Here is a 17,681-nt window from a genome sequence, read left to right on the forward strand (position 1 = left end):
CCAGGGTAACCTACCAGGGGCTACATGAGCTGGAGATAGTGGAGCACAATAGGGTGGACAGGGACCTCCTACAGCAAATTGTTGAGCTGTGCCAGCCACGCCTGACACACAGAACTAACAGAGGGGAACCCATCCCAATGGATACCAAGGTATGTGTAGGCCTAAGAATACTAGCCACAGGTACCTTCCAAAGGCCAACTGGGGATATCATAGGGATCTCACAGGCATCAGCATCCAGGGTACTCCACCAGTTCCTGGATACCATCTCAGCACATGCCAGTGAGCACGTATATTTCCCCAACACTCGTGAGGCATTGGACAACAATATGCGTCTCTTCCACCAAATAGCAGAATATCCTGAGGTAGTGGGTGCTATAGACCGGTGAGCAGGGTAGGGTCTACATCAACCGCAAGGGATTCCCCTCCATCAACTGCCAGGTCGTGTGCAATGCCCAGGGCATTATAATGAATGTGTGTGCTGGCGGCCCTGGAAGCTATCACAATTACCACATCTGGCATCTGATGCAGCTGTACCAGAGATTTGCCAGTGGGGACATCCCTTACAGTCACCTAGTGGGGGATGCTGGTTACACACTCGAGCAGTGGCTGATGACACCCATGAGAAATGCACACACACACCCAAACAAGAATTCCATAATGAGCCACATGCACAGACTAGAAATATAATAGACCGTGTGTTTGGGATGCTCAAGTCACGGCTCCAGTGCCTGGACACATCGGGTAGATCCTTGCAGTACTCACCAGCTACATGTACTCAAATTGTCATCGTATGTGCCATGCTACACAATATGATCTTGCATACAGCTGCAGCAGGAACAGCATGGGGCAGGGCCACACCCCCCCCACCATTGCCAAGGCCTGCACAGGCACAGAGAGACTCGGAGGAGGAACAACACAAGCCTGCCCCAGTAGGCAGAAGAAGGCATGCCCAGTATGCCCTGGCCTTGGCAAAGAGGCAACGTATAATACATACATTGACACAGTAGGGACTCAGGGAATGACACCTCTCTCTGACTCACACATGCAGTAAAAGGGATGCCAAACATGACACTACATGTGCTTAACCATGTATAGGGAGTTTTCTATGTGCATCCAACATAGGCAGCCCTCCAGCACCATCCTCAATACTGGCACACCCACAAGGTAAGTCACTTTCCTTACCAATTGCTGAATGGAGTAGTATGTGTTGTTACTTGTATCTATGGTATGTATGTGAGCATGCAAGGAAATCGGGTGGCTGGATGGGATGCCACCAGATAGTAGACACCTATAGTGGCAGCATGAGATCTGTAACAAATGCTGGTGTCACCATAGTAGCCAGTACTACACATGGTGACAAAACCCACTGCAGGAAATGTCCTGGGCCACATGTGTGTCCATATGACACATACATGCCAGTCAGAGAGGTTCACATACCCAACAACAGTCTCAGCCAGCAGGACAGGTGTAGACAAACACAAACAAAGGCTGTGCTAAGGCCACTGAATTATGCCTATGGGTAACCCCCCCCCCCTGCCCAGGCCTACACAGACAGACTACAGCAGGTCAGGCAGTGGGATGTTAGTTCTGAAGGTTAGGAAGTCAGAAACTAATATGTAGGTCAATCAATCCTAAGACGTGTAGTACACTGATATGTCTCTAGTCAGCATGATAGGTTATAATGCAGAATGAAATGGAGTACCTGGCATACCAGTATAGTCATAGCAAATGTGTACAAGTGCCAGGTATGCCCCCATCCTACGTAGAAATGTAGTAACAGTCAGGTGTGCCCCCCAATGCTATGTAGAAACGTAGAAACAGTCAAGTGTGCCCCCCCAGTCCTATGTAGAACTGTAGAAACATTCAGGTGTGCCCCCCCAATCCTATGTAGAAATGTAGAAACAGTCAGGTGTGTCCCCCCAATCCTTTGTCGAAATGTAGAAACAGTCAGGTGTGCCCCCCCAATCCTATGTAGAAATGTAGAAATAGTCAGCTGTGCCCCCAATCCTATGTAGAAATGTAGTAACAGTCAGGTGTGCCCCCCCCCTTGCAATCCCATGTAGAAATGTAGTAACATATATGTGTAGGTATAATACCTGTGGAGCATGGATGACCTGAGGTGGCCAAGGTAGCAGGATAGATTGTAGCATTTGTACAATATACAGGTATGTGTGTATTAGGTTGGTGTGTGTTTCATATTGTGGGATAGTGGTCAGTATGTATGCATGGTGAGGTTTGACCTGGTGGCCATTGCCCTGTATTGCCGATGACAGGGCCAAGTTCTCACAACTGCAGTGCCAAACACAATGCTTCCCAGTATAACACATTCTAGCAGTATGCCATTGTAAATGTATGGAGGTAATATGTGTCACCATCTGAAAGATGGACATGGCATGACCATTGGGCCGGATATACATGCAGTACACAGAGGAAAGTACCCCAGACAGACAGTGTATAATGTGTAACCGTGAAACGGACACACCCTTGGAATTGTACATACAGGTTTGTGTCACATTATCTGGGCTTGTAGTCTGCAATACCGATGTCGTCTGGCCAAACACTTGCAGATCACAAAGATCATAGAAATCATGTATTGAGAAGCAGCTGATGTCCCTGCACAAGCCAGCATAAGTGGAATGCCCCATGCATCTCTGTGAGTCAGATGCAAGTAGTGTCTATAGCACACATGCACCCAGCTCACCCAACCACCACTCACAGGTACCTCTCCAGTCTTATTGCTGCTGTTGAGAATGGGTACAATATGACCCCCACCTGTGTATAGCAATAACAAAAGAATGCAGCATGCAGTGCAGGTGTCCCATGCAGGTGTGTCCCTAGCTGTAAGCAGCACCCTCCCAGCATCCACACCACCTGTTCAATACTGACAGAAAGTATTGGCATGAACACCTAGCACACCTACCCGGTCACCCCAGGAGACTATACTGTATGGCAGTCTGGTACTATAGGACTGACAGAATGCAACAGCCTGCTACAGTTGGCCTGCGTCACTAACAAATGGCATACAGTCCTCTGCCAAAGGCTTGCATCTCACCCGTACTGCCAATGTATGTTATGTCATGGACTCCCAAATAACAACATAACACAGTCCACAGAACCCATATGCAAGGCCATGTGGACAAACCAGAGTAACATGTCCACCATGTCCCACTGCATGAACTGCAGACCAACACCAATACACTGCTGTGATGAGGTGATAACTATAGGGAAAGTATCAGAGAATGTTTGCATAATGTACGGAAGAGGATAGAATTATAGGGGGGGGGTGGGAGCATAGGCACCATGGAATGTGCAAAGTCCACAACACAGCAGTGAGCACATACTATCCCTGGCTGCAAACACAAGATGGGTGGCTACAAACCTGCCCATACACCACAATAGGGGTAATGTCCTGACTTATGACCCCTGCCTCTGGATAACATGTGTGAATTTGTACAGCTGTGAGGTATTGCTATAGCAAGATAAGGCCATACTGTCACGTCGATGGATGTACAAGTATGGGATCCTCTGCCACCACTGTACCAAGGTGCTGAACTGGTTACACAGACCCAGCAGCAAGTGTCTGCAGCTTCCCCTCCAGAATGGCAGTAGTTTGAAGGAATATGCAGGGGTTTGACCGCAATTCTGGACACAGCTGCATTCACCCTGTGTTCCCCAGGACATCACTGTGAGCAAAAATGTCTACCTGACAATACTTGATGACATAAAACATCACAGTGTATAACACTACACATGTCTGAATATCTCTGCTAACACCAGGGCCATGTAGCAGAAGCAGCACAGACACAATTACCTATAGTACCCACTATCCCTTGCCCAGTTTAACCCCATAATGCCAACTGATCTACAGATATCCTACAGAAACAGTTTGCTAGCTGTAGGTGTAGAACACAAAAGTCTGCACGGGAGTACAATCTATCTGGAATGGATCCACACATTCAATACAGAAGGGCATACTGGGCATGCTCTCACACTTAGAGAAATGAAGGCAATGTCAGACAACAAAATACTGAAAGGTCATCCTAGGCATGCTCACACACAAAGAAATGAAGCCCATGTCTGGCAACCACAGTGGATCATACATATTTGACAGTTGCAGATGTTAGTGCATGCACTCCTCAGTATGCACCAGTCATGCTTTGCACACACTTTGGATAGGAATACACACATGTATCCAAGGACAACGCACTATAATATGCCAAAAGTACACATACACAGATGTGTGAAAGAGTGACAGTGACAAAGAGCCTTCCATCATGAGGCCTATCCCACCCAGCACACAGCCAAATGGCTACAACCACATGATCCCTCGGATTCTCAAAAGCTTGTACAGAGTGCAAGATCGGTGCAGGAGCTCAAGCAGGCAATATGTCTTTCATACGATCCAGGAACAGCCTGCAGGGGCATGCACGAGCGCTCCTGCAATAATCTTGCATGGACTAAGCCCTGGTATGCAAATCACCCCATTTGCAGGTGAAATCCATGCAAATGAGGTGATTTTGCAATCCAGGAAGCTTGCAACAGTCTGTGCAAGACTAGTGCTATCTGCAGAAATGTACTCGGTTAGTAACCGAGTACATTTCTGCAAAATCCAAAACAGAGCTATGACAGCTCTGAATAAAGGCTGCATATCAAGTAGTAAGCATGCCAATAGCCAAGTATAAGGCCATTGGCATTGCAAACAAACAAAAAAAAAAAATACAACTTTTATTTTTTTTAGCCGATCTCGTCTGTTTAAGCGTAGGGCACCGGTGCGCAAATGTGATCGGGAGGAAAATAATAAAATAAACCTAAAATAAGCATTCTAACTAAAATCAGTGTTCTGCCATGCAAGTCAATGGCAGGCAGAAGACAACCTGGCCAGTGAGTAGTGGTTGCTAAGGGGGGAAGCTCAGTGTGAAACATATAACTATGCATTAGCAGGCAATCCTATGCAAATGAGAGGAAGGATAGTGAATCCCAGTTTTCCCCAGCATGTGAGTCAAGTCCCAACAGTGTAAGAGTAGGAATAGCTTAGTGCAAGCCTAGGAGGTAGGTGATATCATGGGGGGGGTGTCAGGCATACTGTAAGTGGATTGGAGCCCTGTGGCTCGGGTTTGAAGCTAGGGGGTGTGTCTAAACCTGCCTAGCACTCTTTACAAAGCCTAAGCAGGTGTGTGTGCTGCACACCGGGTTTTACAGGAAGAAAAAAGAAGTTAAACCAGGAAATAGCAGCAGTGTGCACATTTGAGCACTCTGCATGTCACACACATGGGCTTAAACAGAGAGGCAATGGGAATGGGAAAACAGCAGTAGGAAGGTAATCAAGGAGAACTAGCTTAGCTGGCAGGTAAAATGTATGAGAATCAGCCAATTACACAGGCAGCAGACTAGCCCAGCCCAGAACACTACTATAAACTAAGCAAACACCTTCCCCTGTGCTTTTTTCCCACACTCTACACCACCAGTGTATACAACTGGGGAACTTTTAACAAACAAACCTACAAAATGAGAAGGGCTGCAGCAGACAACATAGAACAACATGTGCAAGAGGCTGAGGGGGGTGAGGATGTGAATGCTACTGAACAACCCACAGTGAGGAGATGGAGAAGAGTGTCCAAACCCAGGGTAACCTACCTGGGTCTACATGAGCTAGAGATAGTGGAGCGCTATAGGGTGGACAGAGACCTCCTACAGCAAATTGTTGAGCTGTGCCGGCCACACCTGATACACCAAACTGACCGAGGGGAACCCATCCCAGTGGATACCAAGGTATGTGTAGGCCTAGGTATACTAGCCACAGGTACCTCCCAAAGCACAACTGGGGATATCATGGGGATCTCACAGGCATCAGCATTCAGAGTATTCCACCAGTTCCTGGATGCCATGTCAGCACATGCCAGTGAGCACGTATATTTCCTCAACACCCGTGAGGTGTTGACCAGCAATATGCATCTCTTCTAACAAATAGCAGAATACCCTGGGGTAGTTGGTGCTATAGACTGCATGCACATATGCATCAAAGCACCACCCGGTGAGCAGGTAGGGCCTACAGCAACAGCAGGGGCATCCCCTCCATCAACCGCCAGGTCGTATGTGACGCCCAGGGCATTATAATGAATGTGTGTGCTGGCTGCCCTGGAAGCTATGACAATTCCCAGATAAGGCATCTGACGCAGCTGTACCAGAGATTTGCCAATGGGGACATCCCCTACGGTCACCTAGTGGGGGATACTGGGTACACACTGGAGCCGTGGCTGATGACACCCATCAGAAATGCACACACACACACACCTGAACAACAATGCCATAATGAGACACATGCACAGGCCAGACATATAATAGAGCATGTGTCTGGGATGCTCAGGTCATGGTTCCAGTGTCTGGACACATCCGGTGGAGCCTTGCAGTATTCGCCAGCTACATGTACCCAAATTGTTATGGTATGTGATATGCTACACAAGATGATCCTGCAAAAACAGCTGCAGCAGGAACAGCATGGTGCAGGGCCACATAGACCCCCACCAATTCCAAGGCCTGCACAGGCATAGAGTGACCCAGAGGAGGAACAACCTGAGCCTGCCCCAGAAAGCAGAAGGAGGCGTGCCCAGTATGCCCTGGCCTTGGCAAAGAGGCAACGCATAGCACATGCACTGACACAGTAGAGACCTAAGGAATGACACCTCTTTCTAACTCACACATACAGTAAAAGGGATGCCAAACATGACACTACCTGTGCTCAACCATGTATAGGGAGTGTACTATGTGCATCCGACATAGGCAGCCCTCCAGCACCATCCGCAAGTCTGGCACACACGCAAGGTAAGTCAATCAACCTACCAATTGCCAAATGGAGTAGAATTTGTCGTTACCTGTAGCTATGGTATGGATGTGAGCATGCAAGGGAAGTGGGTGGCCGAATATTATGGCAGCAGGCAGCAGACACCCATAGTGGCACCATGACATCTGTAACACATACTGGAGTCACCATAATAGCCAGTACTATACAGGGTGACAAAACCCACTGCAGGAAATGTGCTGAGAGACATGTGTGTCCATATGACCCACACATGCCAGTCAGGATGGTTCACATACCAAACAACAGTCTCAGCCAGCAGGACAGGTGTAGACAAACCCAAATAGAGCCTTTGCCATGGCCCCTGAATGATGGCTATGGTTAACCTTGCCCCCAGGCCTACACAGACAGACCACAGCAGGGCAGGCAGTAGGATGTTAGTTCTGAAGGGTAGGAAGTCAGACAATAATATGTAGGGCAACCAAAGCCATGGTCTGTAGTACACTGGTATGCCTCTAATCAGCATGATAGTTAGCAATACAGAATGAAATGGAGTACCTGACATACCAGTAAAGTCATAGCAAATATGTGCAAGTGTCACATGTGCCCCCCACATCCTACATAGTAATGTAATAACTGCCAGGTGTGCCCCTCCCAACCCTGTGTAGAAATGTAGAAATAGACAGGTGTACCCCCCATCCTACATAGTAATGTAATAACAGTCAGGTGTGCCCCTCCAATCCTGTGTAGAAATGTAGAAATAGTCAGGTGCCCCCCCCCCATCCTACATAGTAATGTAATAACAGTGCGGTGTGCCCCCCAATCCTGTGTAGAAATGTAGTAATAGTCAGGTGTGCCCCTCATCCTACATAGTAATGTAATAACAATCAGGTGTGCCTCCCCCACTCCTGTGTAGAAATGTAGGAACAGTCAGATGTGCTCCCCCCCCGCTATGCGGAAATGTAGTAACAGTCAAAGTCAAATGATCAATAGATACCCTGCAGAAACAACATGCTACCTGTCAGTGTACAACTCAAAGGTCTGCACTGCAGCACAAACTACCTGGACACGATCCACACATTTAGTACAGATGGCCATACTGGGCATGCTCACACACACAGAGAAATGAAGGCAATGTCAGTCAACAACATAATGAAAGGTCATACTGGGCATGCTCACACACTGAAGGCCATGTCTGCAAACACCAGTGGGCCAGACATATGTGGCAGTTGCAGTTGTTAGTGCAGACACTCATCAGTATGCACCACTCATGCCTAGCACACACAGTGGATAGGAATACAGACATATATGTCAAGATACCACACTATAATAAGCCAAAGGTAGACATACATAGATGTGTGGAAGAGGGTGACTATGACAAGGAGCCAACCAGGCCTGTCCCACCCAGCACACAGCCAAAGGGCCCCAAGCACATGAGGTGCAGATGTCACTCACTACAGATACTAGCCACCAGTATCTGTCAGCATTACAGACTATATGGTGCACGTGCCAGCTGGGCAACATGACTGTACAAGGAAGTAGTCATCTAGCAGCTGTATACACGTACCTGTGAAATATGACCCTGTGTGTGCCCGCATGTGGCATGTCAACCCCTAGATGAATGGGTTATGGCCCATGCACACACACTGCCCTGCCCATAGCCCTACTATGACAAGCCTGCTGAGGTCATCCAATGTGAACTACACCTTTGGGAGAGCTGTAGCCCAGTAATCTCTGTGGCAAGTCCCATAACTGCGTACTGCTGTAGTGTGATAAACTAGTTAGGTAGGAGTTCTAACCCGAGACTTGGCAACTGTGTGAGTGTTTGTTTGTGTGCATGTCTGTCTGTATCTGACTGTGTAGAGAGCAATGCTATTAGGGTACTCACACTCCCTACAATTCATATATTTAACTGTGGCAAGGCTGCTGATGTCACTCACCTAGAAATACACCTCTGGGAAGGGCGCAGCCCAGTAATCTCCATAGCGTGTGCCATAACTGCATACTGCTGTAGTGTGATTTAGAACTGTGGTAGGGTTCTATGGCAGTTCTGGATGTTTTGTGTGTGTTTCAATGTCTGTGTATGGAGCAATGCATTATAGGCTAGTCACACTCAGTACATTTCAAATCACCTACTTTGGCAATCCTGCTGATGTCATTCATTGTGAAATACACCTTTGGGGAAAGAATTCTCCAGTAATCCCCATGGTGCATCCTATAACAGCTCTATGCTGTAGACCGCTGATAGGGGTTCTATACCCACCTATGTTGGTTATATATGTTTTGTGTGTGTGTGTCACTGTCTGTGTAGGGAGCAATGCATTTCAGGCTAGTCGCATGCAGTACATTTCAAATGGCCTACTTTGGCAATCCTGCTGATGTCATTCATTGTGCATACATCTTTGGGGAAGGAGTTCTCCCATAATCCTTGTGGTGCGTCCCATAACAGCTCCATGCTGTAGTATGATATAGACCTCTGTTAGGGGCTCTATACCCACCAATGTCGGTTGTGGATGTTTTGTGTGTGTGTCAACATTTGTGTAGGGAGCAATGCATTTTAGGCTAGTCACACTTACTACAATTCGAATGGCCTACTTTGGTAATCCTGCAGATGTCATCCAATGTGATATACACCTTTGAGGAAGGAGTACTCCAGTAATCTCCATTGCGCATACTATAACTGCGTAGTGCTGTAGTGTAATAAACTAGTTCGATAGGGGTTCTATTCACAGACATGACGTGTGTGTTTGTAACTCATATCCTGTGTGGAGGTGGTTGTGAGTGTGTGAAACCTGTTGCCAATGTGGAGCGCGTTTTGCATATTTCTTATATGGTGGCCCTACTATATATCAAAATGTCCACTGTACAGGGATAACAGATGTGAAATAGCTGAGAGGCTGGGGTGCAAAGCCATACCCATACATGTGACATCAAGGCCAGGCAATCACAGTTAGCAACCCCAGTATTACCCAGAGCACACTCTCAACCCATGTCTCATACACAAACATGCCTAGGCAACAGCCAATATGTGGGTAGTACACTGCATATTGGCCACTGATAGTAACTATGGGGTGATAGCTGTGTGCTACAGAGGGCATGGCACTCTGTCCAATATGCACGTACATGCAGACAGTGCACCTTCCCCATGTTCCCCAATGGACACCTGCAACACAAGTGGTGCCATCACATGTGACCCATAAAGAACATACCATGCCTGACAACATGCCCTGTATTGATAGATGTCACTGACACCAGGGAATGCCATTAGCATGCTATCAATGTAGGTGCAGGGTAAACCTGCTGCCCATTACCAGTTCCCACCACAGGTGGGCAAGACTGGGACATCTGATGATAATCTGTGTTCACAACATGGGCCAGACACCCCAGGTACAGTTCCACATGTCACTGTACATGCATGTGGAAGGTGTGCACATCCCAGACACCGTCCATGTCACGGACTAAGGAACACATACATGGCAAGCAATGCACAGCATTGGCCACATACAATAGTCACCCAGGTGACTGGATGGGGGGATACAATACCCACCTGTGTGGGAAAATGGAGACACTACAGCCCTGAGCCACAATGTAGACCATTGTCATGTGGCCTGATGCCAAGGTATACCCATCACCTAGCCTTGTGTAGCCATCTGGCACAGTCGACCACCACACACCCATGCAGACATGCACCCATGCATGTCAGTACTGGCACCCTGTGTGTTTGTGTGTGTTGTATGGTGCGTATGTTCACATCCACACTCCCTACAATCCCCATGGGCATACTGAAGCATGCATTCTGATGTCAGACACCTCCCCATACTTTGCTCATACAACCCCCATATGACCTGTGTGGTGCATGTGATACCTGCACAGTGATGTGTTGTGGCAATCCCACTACTGATGAGTTGCAATCCTGGCCCTGCCAAGTGTGTCAGTCTGTGTGCGTCCCTGTGAGAGGGTGGCTGTGTCGATTTTGGCACCTGTTCATGCGGACAGGCACGTGCACATCACCTACCATATAGCTACTGTATCCCTGTTGCAGATGTCAGTCACCATCACATATATTTTCTGTGGGCTCCACAACAGGTAACCCATGTGGTGCATCCAATAACTGCATAGAACTGTGATATCACTACATAGGCGTTAGGGGTTTAATACCCTCTGCTGGTAGGTGTGTGGCACAAACATGCTTAGGTTTTACTCTCCCACCCCTCCCTGACTTGTCTTTGCCTCTGTCTGCCTCTCCCACTCCCTCTCTGGTGGATGTGAAGACCTACACCTGCTTTGCATGGGAGCAGCATTTTTTTTTAAGTGATGCTCATGATCAGCTGATGGCCTCTGCACGAATTGCAGCCCTCACCTAGCTGATTACATGTGGAACAGCTGTGGTAATATTCCCATAGCCAATTGCATAGAAACACACTCCAATATCTAGGAACATCATGTTGGTGTTGGCCCTTTTCATTCACTTTGGGCAGGAACTAGATCTGTTGTTTGGCAAACAGCATCTCAGATGGATTGGGGATTTACCTCTAACAACATACACTGTGAAAACAGGGCAACACACAGGAGGGGAATGTGCCTGACCTGTCTACAGACTGTAAGTGCTGCTATACTGCATTTGGAGTACTGTTGGTTTAACAGTGTGTGTGTGTGTGTGTGTGTGTGTGTGTGTGTGTGTGTGTGTGTGTGTGTGTGTGTGTGTGTGTGTGTGTGTGTGTGTGTGTGTGTGTGTGTGTGGATATGACTGCCCTACATGTCTCAATACTTGTCATGTCAGTTCCATGTTTATGAGGAATCCCCATCTGCAGGATCATCTGCAGACTGAGCAGTGTGTTGTGCCTTTGGTTTCATGTGTTACCCACAGAGCATCTATCTGTGGACAGCAGAAGGTAGTGTGAGGATTTCAGTCTGTAGATGGTGAAAGCCGTGACAATTACTGGCTTCATATGTCTCACAGGACATATGTTGCAACAAACCCTGTTACAACAGTAAATGTATGAGGTTATCACAGCAACATGTTATTATTGGCCCTGTGTATGTGCTTCCAGCCACAATTCTGTCAACCTGTGTACATATGTCATGCATGATGTGGTGCATATGCTGTACATCATAATTAGTGTCATCATATCTGATAACAAGCCAGTGAGATATCAGACTGCTACACATGTTATGTACAGTAGGGGATATATTTGATGACATAACCTGGACATTCTGTGGATGTTTGTACAGTACTGAAGTCTGTGTACTTATGGTGAATGTTGACAGTGTGTGTATTGTTAATATGTACTTTAGCCTGTGTATAGACTGTGGTAGATGTCATTGCTCTAGGTCCCATTCTATCTGATGTTACATGCTGCTCCACTATATTGTACCATATTGGCGTACATGTTTGTAGGGCCATACACACACATTTCCTATACCACAGACAGCCATCAGACTAAACTGTGTAGCAGCCCAGTATATGTAGGGTCAGTCTGTGAGTGGCACATATGAGGATGGTGTCAAACAGATAGTCCATATACTGTAATATGCTAGCTTAACATATGTGGCTGTGGCTGTGTTCACATTGGTTGTGGTTGGGCATTTTCACACAGGTGTATCTTACCCTGTGCTGTGACATGCCTGTGCAGCCTGTTATATATGTAGGTACATATGCATTCCCCCATAGGAGATGTAGGCAGTGTTGAGCCCGTCTGCCTGTAGCCTGCACAGTGCATTGTTACATGCCTAGCAGCTTAGTGTACTTACCCAGTGAGATGTCATGTGCAAATATTTACCACATGTACTGCTGCCGGGCCTCCCTTAACAGTCATGTATGTCAGACAGAGCAGTGGTATGCTGTGCAGATGTATGTCAATATCTACTGGGTAGTATGTGGCCATGGCACCCTTGTACCAGCTCTTATTATGTGTCAGTCTAGACAGGGGTGTGTGAATGCATAACCTATGGTGGCAAATGTATTCCAGTCATTATGTGTTATACCCATCTACATGGCTGTCTACATCCATATTGTCAGGCATGGTACACATGTTTAGCACTAAGGGGTTATGTGTATACCTCTGGACTGTACAGAGTGTGTCAGAATATCCACATATATTGGCCAATATCTCTGCTGTAGTCCACAGGGGCATTACGTGCTAGCAGCGGTACTTTACTATGAGGTCCTTAGGATGTCTGTCAGTAGCCAATGGCACACATGTTATAAGCAGATGTGACCGCCAACACACACACCATGTCTGTGAAGACCCTCCCAATGACTGTAGCAATAGTCTACTAATATACCTGCTATACATACCTGACATCCCCTTGCACTACGACTGTGGGACTATAGAGGTTGGGTTAGGGCTACACTCCATGTCCAGGACATATGGTGGAAATACATGTGCATATTATTATCCAGATAGCCATAAATATATATATATATATATATATATATATATATATATATATATATATATATATATATATATGATTACACATGTGTAGTACTTCCAATCACCACTGTCATGGCAACCACCTACTCTAACCCCCTACATCATGTGGGCATAGTCCCTTTACATTTCCTTTGTGATGGACATCATTCCTGTGTGTGGTCATCAGTGTTACAGACAGCAGGTAGCAATACTTCTTACAGGAGAACTGGCACACTCAGGGCAGCTACATATTTGTAGGAGGTTCAGGAACTACAGACAGACTGTGAGTAGAGTTGTGTTATGCTTTGTATAGTACTGGTGTTACAGGGTGTGTGTGTACATACTAGTTTACCTTGGAATGCAGTCTGTCTGCATAGCTCTCAACTGTGGGCCTATCCTCTTGGTGGCCAGAGGTGTGCCTATCATGTGTTGTCTGTCTACTACACATGTCCTGTGTCAGATATTTTACTGGCAGTGTGTGTGTTGAGTGCTATCAGCACATGGCTACATCCATTTCTGTTGCTTACCTCAATACCCTGACTAAGGGTATGTTGCAGACTATCCTGTAACACCAGCAACTTGCTTAGTGTATGGCAATTTGTAGCATGTTACAGGCCACCCTCTCAAACTCAGGAACCTCACATGGCCTTCCTGAAAACAATGGAGGGGATAAATGTATCTCCAAACACCATCATACTAGGTGACTTCAACTACCCTAATATAGACTGGGAACACTACTCAAGCCCAAACACTCTAGCCCAAAGGTTCCTGGAGTTCATAAACTCAAATGCCATGGAACAACTAGTCACCATCCCCACAAGAGGAGAAAACATACTTGATCTCATCATCACGAACATGGGATCAAAATGTTCAACACCGGAAGTATACCCCTCACTGGTGAGATCAGATCATAAACTAATCTCGCTGGAGGTCCTCATCCCGCCCCCACCTGAAATAAAAAAGACCACAGTGAAAAACTTCTCAAAAGCCGACTTCACACTTCTAAAAACTAATGTGGTCTCCTTTAAGGCCCCTGAGCCAGTGGTAAACATTACTCAAACCGCTGAATCACTTACAAATGCCTTCTACCAGCACCTACAGGACTGCATGGATCAGGCAATCCCAAACAAAACTAAGACTCTTTGCACCAAAGGCAAGTGTCCAGTCTGGTGGACCCCAGCCATAAACAAGCTCTACAACAAAAGGAGGAAGCTACTACAAGATAGAGCAAAATCCTTGAAAGGTAAGACACCTTTGATCATTATAAGTAAAAAACTAAGAGCTCTCATAAAATCATCCAAGGCAAATTTTGAGAGAAATCGCCAAGGACTCAAAAGACAATCATAAGGCCTTCTTTAGCTATGTTAGAAACCTAGGAGGAAACTCCCAGATATGCTCAGAATTAGTTCAAAATGATGTGAAGATTACTGAACCTACACACATTGCCAACATACTGGCTGACAGGTTCAGTGCAAACTCCCCCAAAGGAGAGATATCTATACCAGAGGATTGTAGCCCCCAAACATCTCCAACACCCAGGTGAGAACTGCTCTCTCCAAAGCAAAAACACAGCATCCATGGGACGGATGGTGTCCCCGGCTGTGTGCTCCATAACTCAATGAGGAATTAAACCCAGTTAGGACAGCTGTTTAATCTTAGCCTCACCTCAGGATACGTTACTCAAGGAGTGGCGCATCGCGACTGTGGTCCCACTTCACAAGGGCGGTGCCTCCACCGACCCTGGAAATTACCGTCCCATTAGCTTGACAAGCCTTATCTGCAAAGCCATGGAGAGGATCATAATGGAACTCATAAATAAAGACATAGGGAACTTGCAGACTTTGGATCCAACCCAGTTTGGCTTTGTCAAAGTCAGATCATGCCTTTTAAACTTGGTTGACTTTTTTGAGACAGTCACCTAGGCCATTGATGAGGGAAAGGCAGTCCATATAGCCTACCTTGACACAATACCCCACTCAGGTATCATCGAAAAACTCATCAGCTTGAATGTAAACCCATACATCACAAGATGGGTTGCAAACTGGCTAAGTGACAGAACCCACAGGGTCAGAGTTGCTGGAGCCATGTCAGACTCAAAGCCTGTCACAAGTGGTGTCCCACAGGGATCAGTCCTGGGTCCACTCTTGTTCGGCATCTACTTTTCTGAAGTACAAGCAAACACAGGAGGGTTATGGCTGACAAAGTTTGCAGATGACTGCAAACTGGGCGCCATAGTCGAAAACACATCTGACACAGATATCCTTCAGAAGGGCCTCACAGAAACGGATAACTGGTGCCAGAGCCATGGCCTAAAGTTAAATGCCAAGAAATGCATTGTCATACCCTTCGGGAAAAACAAGGTTACCCCTAGCTACCATATAGGTGGCAATCCACTGAGCACAGAAGAAGTCATCAGGGATCTGGGGACCCAGGTTGACAGTAGCCTTTCGTTTGACACTCATGTTGCTAAAGTAGTTAGGAAAACCTTCCACATTGCCCACCTGATCATGAAGGGATTCACATCTAGATCAAGGGAGGTCATCGTCCCCCTGTACTCATCACTCATTAGACCTATGATTGAGTACAATGCCCCATTCGGAATGTATCTGACCCGACACCTGCAGCAGCTGGAAAGGCCCCAAAAGTTCCTCACCAAAAGGATAAAGGGTCTGAAAAATATGTCTTATGCTGCCCGACTGAAAGAACTCCAGCTCTATTCAGTCTCATACCACTTGCTCAGAGGAGACCTGTGCCTGACATATAAGGCCATGTCAAACTCTGATTTGATGAAAATGCTTCACCTCAAAAAATCTAGATCCCTCAGAACCACAAGGGCGGGAGACTTAAACCTTGACACGGTTATTAATAGAACGTGCTGGAGGGACAGATTCATCACCCAGAGACTCCCTATGCTGTGGAACAAAATCCCGGTACATGTGAGGCAGAGCACCTCGCTGGCCTTGTTCAAGAGGAATCTTGACCAATGGATGGGGATCAGATATACCCCAGGGATTACTTCAGTGTCACTGCTTGACAGAGGCACAGCAAAATAATAGGCATAGTTTTATTCAAACTAAAGGGGTGGCGAAAGCCAAATAACTATTGGCTAGGCTTATAAATGCCCTTGGGCAGATAGCCTAGTACGAACCTATGAACCTATGAACCTATGAACAGTTTTCCACATTTGTGCCTGTGTTCCAGCATTTGTCCTCCACCTACATACCAAGCTTTGCACATATGACCTGCTGTCAGGGGTTATTCTGTAGTGGGCTGTGAGTATATCACACTGCCATTGCTGCCATCAGTCCACTGCTGTTGTATCCCCCACACATACGGTGGGGCGGAAGCCATATATGTTTGGGTGTCACCTACACAGTACATGTGTTTTCTTATGCACTACAGTGGCCAGTGTATGTAACAGTGGTATATGGCCCTGTATTATTGAGTCGGGGAGGGGCACCATAAATGACCTAGGCTGTTACAAAATGTGGGGGTATCATGGGTGAGCTGCCTTAAGGTATCTGGATGTACAGTACCATATACTTCACCTATATTTACATTACTTACATAAATTGGGTTAATGCAAGCATACTGCCTCCTGCCATACAGACTGTTCTGTTCGTCAGTGTGCTTGTGATGGTGTCAGTTATGCCTTGTTATGTAACAGTTACAACCCATTTGGTCACATGACATCTTTACCACCTAGTGATTTTGTACAGAGTGTAGATAGAGGCTGCTGAACTATACACCTGCGTTACATACTGTTCATTGTTTGGTATCCTGTGGCCCAGTCTGTCCTCAATATTGTACAATTTGAAGGGCTTGGCCTGGACAGCAACAGTTGTGAACCTTTCCAGACTACTGTATTAGTATAACTGTTTCACAGTAACATTACTCTGTTTATATGGATGTCAGTGTCTGAACAGCTATATGATATGGCATATAGAAATGTAATAGTACACAATTAAAGGTTTCCATTTCTGCAGACCTGTGTGTGGTGTTTCTTCCTATGACCTCTCTGTGGGTATATGTTGCAGGCAGCGATTGTCACTTGTACGGGTGGCCCATACAGTATCGAGTTGTTCAGGTGTTAACTGTAGGCATAGTGGCTGTTCCATATTGTGTACACCTTCTACATATGTATCTTACTGTACATATATCTGCGTGTGTATGTGTAGTCGCATGTATATATATATATATATATATATATATATATATATATATATATATATCTGTATACGCATATCTGTGTTTGTGTATCTGTATCCTGGGGATGTTGATAGCTTCCACATTTTCATTTTCATGGGAGGCAGACTGTACTGCATGATATGTTACCAGTACCAGCCTGATATCATACAGGTGGGATGTAGTACTGTTAACATCTTGTGCCCATGTCGTGTCAGGTCCTGGTTATGGGATCTGCAACATGTGGTAATGTATTGCAGTGCGGACATGTCTGACTGTGGGGGTGG

This window comes from Protopterus annectens, chromosome 2.part0 (assembly GCF_019279795.1).
Source record: "Protopterus annectens isolate FY-2018-M chromosome 2.part0, PAN1.0, whole genome shotgun sequence".
In the NCBI taxonomy this organism is placed as follows: domain Eukaryota; kingdom Metazoa; phylum Chordata; order Ceratodontiformes; family Protopteridae; genus Protopterus; species Protopterus annectens.